We start from the raw sequence: 4439 nt of genomic DNA on the forward strand, positions 1-4439 counted from the left end.
GCCCACCTTCTCGACAGCAGACAATCTTCAGTCGTGATGGGAATACACGTCAGTGTTTAGTCTTAGGAGGCCTTACCTAAAGCTTAATTAAAATTGAAGAGTCTGGGTGGTGGTTAGAAAATTTCTTAATTGCTGAGGATGTATCTAGCCTAGAAAATGACTAAATTGAGGCTATCGAACTTTGGTCACGTCACGTGGAAAGAAGACTCACTGGAAAAGACAACAATGCTAGGAAAAGTCGAAGCGGCAGGAAAAGAGGAAGACCCAGCAGATGGACGGACTCCATCAAGGAAGCCACCAAGGTCCTCCGTTTGCAAGATCTGAGCAAGGCCATAAACAATAGGATGTTTTGGAGGTCATTAATTCATAGGGTTGCCTGAAGTCAGAAGAGACTCAATGGCACATAACAGATATAACCAGAGTTGTGGTTCTGTGTACATACAACAAGCTAATGCAATTTTAGGATGCATTAACAGAAGCATTGTGTCCAGATCACGGGAGGTGGTAAGTTCTGCTCTATTCTGCTATGGTCAGGCCTCACCTGGAGTACTGTGTCCAGTTTTGGGCACCACACTGTAGGAAGGATGTTGACCAGCTCAAGCATGTTCAGAAGAGGGCAACCAGGATGGTGAGAGGGTTGGAATCCAAGTCTTATGAGGAAAGGCTGGAAGAGTTGGGTATGTTCAGCTTGGGAAAGAGAAGGCTTAGAGGGGACATGGTTGCAGTCTTCAAGTATTTGAAGGGCTGTCATGTAGAAGATGGAGCAGATCTATTCTCTCTTGCTCTGGATTGCAAGACTAGATCTAATGAGTGGAAATTGCAAGGGAGTCGATACCGGCTAAATATCAGGAGAAACTTCCTAACTGTAAGAGTGGTTGAGCAGTAGAACAGTCTGCCTCGGGAGGTGGTGGATGCTCCTTCACTGGATGTTTTCAAGTGAAGGCTGGATGACCATCTTTTGGGTATGTTGTAGGGCTATCTTTTGGCTATGCTCCTGCAGAGTGCAGGGAATTGGACTAGATGACCTGCAAGGTCCCTTCCAACTCTAACATTCTATGATTCTATGTCTTCATACAAGGAAGAGGGTTGCTGGAAACCAGATCGGAGGCATCCCCCCCCCCCCGGATCCATTCAGACCACACCACACATCATGGGAGGTCCAGTCTGATCAAAATTGATCTGAATCAGGCCTGATCACATGCATAATTGGAGATGGAAGGACCATGGGCCACTGCAAGCATGTTGCGGAAAGAAAAACAAACATGCAGATTTGATTTTTCACAGCAGTCAACCAGTTAACTAGTCCAACCCTGGGGCAGAGGAGTGAGAAAAGCTGAGAAACGATGCCTTCAGTTACAATAACAGGATGATGTACACGGTTGATTCATAGATGCACAGACATCACTCATTGTCGTGGGTTCAGAGGAGGACGAAGAAGATATTTGCCAGGATGAAAAACAAGTTGAGGAGGGAAGGAACTGGGTATGTTTAGCCTGAAGAACAGAAGACTGAGAAGAGACATGATCACCCTCTCCAAATACCTGAAGGGCTGTCCCATGGTAAAGGGCAAAGCCTTGCTCTCATCCAGACGGCAAGGCTCAATTTAATAGACTTCAGTTACAGGAAGGCAGATTTTGGCTGAATGTTAGGAGGAAATTTCCTAGTGGTAATAGTGGTTCAGTAACGGAACTTCTTCACGGGAGGTCTTTCAGGCTGGATAGCTACCTGTCAGGAATGCTCTAGTCCTGGACTTCCCCCATTGGGCGGGGATTTGGACCAGTTGGTTTCCTACGCTAGGACTCCAGCAACCAACCATGATACTCGGGAACAAGGTGAGCACATAAATATTTTGAAGGAATAAATAATGTCAAATACAACCACTGAAAAACATCATTAGGAGTGATTGTGGGTTTGGTGCTGAAAGCTCTCTTTGTGGTGTGTCGCATCATGTAATCTAAGAACAATATATCTGCATAGAACTTTCACACGTTCCACTTTATATACTGCAAGATCATCCTTCCAGCAGCCATATAAGGTAGCTCAGGATTAACAACTCAGGTTGAGAGAGAGATTTGCATGCCTGAAGCCACCCTACTAAATTCATAGCACAAAGCAAGATTCGAACTGGAGAGATTCTTGACTCATAAGAAGAAGAAAAAGAGATTAGATTTATACCCCACCCTTCACTCAGAGTCTCAGAGCAGCTTACAATCGCCTTTCCCTTCCCTTCCCCTCCCCACCCCACAACAGACACCCTGGGAGGTAGGTGGGGCTGAGAGAGCTCTGACAGAAATGGCTCTTTCAAGGACAGCTCTGACACAACTATGGCTTGCCCAAGGTCATCCAGCAGCTGCAAGTGGAGGAGTGGGGATTCAAACCTGGTTCTCCCAGATTAGAGTCCGCACACTTAACCAATACACCGAACTGGCATAAGAACAAGGAAAGCCTGCTGGATCAGACCAGTGGTCCATCTAGTCCAGCATCCTGTTTCATCCATTTGCAAACAAGTGTGGTGTAGTCATTCAATTGACGGCTTAGGATCTGGGCAACCCAGTTTCGATTCTCTGCTTTGTCATGGAAGCTTGTTGGGCAACCACAGGCCAGCGACATACCCTCAACCTTACCTACCTCACAGGGTTGCTGTGAGGATACAATGGAGGACTGGAGAATGATGTAAGCGGCTTTGGGTCAGAGAAAGGCAGGGTATACATCAAACTAAGCAAACCAAAGAACCAGTTGTCCTGAAGGGCCAAAATAACAGGGCAAAGAGGTTGAGGCCTTCCCCCGATGCTGCCTCCTCAAACTCAGAGGTCTGCTACCTCTGTAGATGGCTCCCTTGAGTCAATCAATCAATCAATCAATAAACCTTTAATAGCATATATAGCATTAAATTCAGAAACAGAAGATGACACAGTCAACTAAAAAACTGAAATAATTATAAAATCATGAAACGGAGTTTCCCAAATTTTTCACTCTTATCACATCGACTAAAAAATTAGCCACTGCCACTGTAATCTCTGCTGTTGTATCATTCAATAGAATTTGACATTTTCTTTCATTAGAAAGGTGATATTTACCATGCAACCAAGAGTTTAACCATTTTTCCCTAGCAGATACATGCAACGAACAGTCTAGCAGTATGTGATCAATTGAATCAAGAGAGCTTGAACCATAGTCACATCTCCGTTCGTACTTAGGAATATTATGAAACCTACCATACAGTAGTTTTGATGGGAAGGCATTTACTCGAGCAAGGGAAAAAGCTCTTCGATGGCAAGGACTATCCAAATTATACAGATACTGGGGAATACACCCCACATCATTCTTAAGATTTAATGAAGCTGAAGAGCAGACAGGGGGGTGAAAGGGCTGCAGTTTTTGAAACTCAATATCTAAAAGCCTCTGTTTGATTGTATTAAAAATATACACTTCAGAGGAGAAAGCTAACTCCTCCAAGGAGAGGCCCAAAGAAGTTATTTGGATCGAATATTCAAGTCCCAAGAGGTACTATGAATTTCCTTTAACAAAAAGGACAAAAGCGAACCATCATCCATGTTAAAATACAATTTAAGCCAGTAACGGACCGTTAACACCCATGTCTTGGTTTCAATCAAATTAAGTCCTAATTCAGAGCACAATGCATGGTAAGAAACACAGTTTGGGAAACCCATAATTTGTCTAAAAAAGGATGATTGAATTGATTCAACTTCACAGTTAAAAGCACTGAACCATATAGGAACACCATAGAGAACTTGGGCTAAAATTTTAGTATTAAAAACTTTAATGGCGGCAGGCACAAATTGGTTTCCTTTGGAGGAAAAAAAAAGATTTCAGTTGGTTGGAAGATAGTTTCCCCAAACTGATAGACCTTCTTCTATGAGTTGCCCATTGGAGATTAAAATTAAACGTGACACCCAAGTATTTATAACTCTTGACTTGCTGGATTAACGTCTTGCCAATATACCAGCTAAGAGGGACCCATTTTTTAGAAAAAAACATTACTTTGGATTTAGAATAGTTAATTTGAAGTTGATTGTTACTACAATATTTCTCAAAAGCCCTCAGATATGGTTGGAGACCTACTTTAGTAACAGAGACAATTGCTGTATCATCAGCATATAACAGAATAGGCACTGCTCTGCCCCCTAATCGGCTCCCTTGAGTCACCATGGTTGGTAGCCATTCATGGGTCTCTTCTCCATGAATCTTTCTAGCCCCCGGCTCAGTCACAGCTCACTCTCCTAACCCTACACTAGGGTCTCATGCTATTACTATTGATCTCCAGGCAACCAAGTATAGTTCCCCTTGAGCAGAGGTCCATCAGTGGCTATTAGCCACAAGGTATAGATAGGGGCTCTGGGGCAAGTGATGCTCTGTCATCTTGGTGCTTGGGGGGGGTCAACAGTGGGAGGGCTTCTAGTGTCCTGGCCCCACTGGTG

The sequence above is a fragment of the Gekko japonicus genome, unplaced genomic scaffold, assembly GCF_001447785.1.
Source record: "Gekko japonicus isolate JY-2015 unplaced genomic scaffold, Gekko_japonicus_V1.1 scaffold2367, whole genome shotgun sequence".
Classification (NCBI taxonomy): Eukaryota; Metazoa; Chordata; class Lepidosauria; order Squamata; family Gekkonidae; genus Gekko; species Gekko japonicus.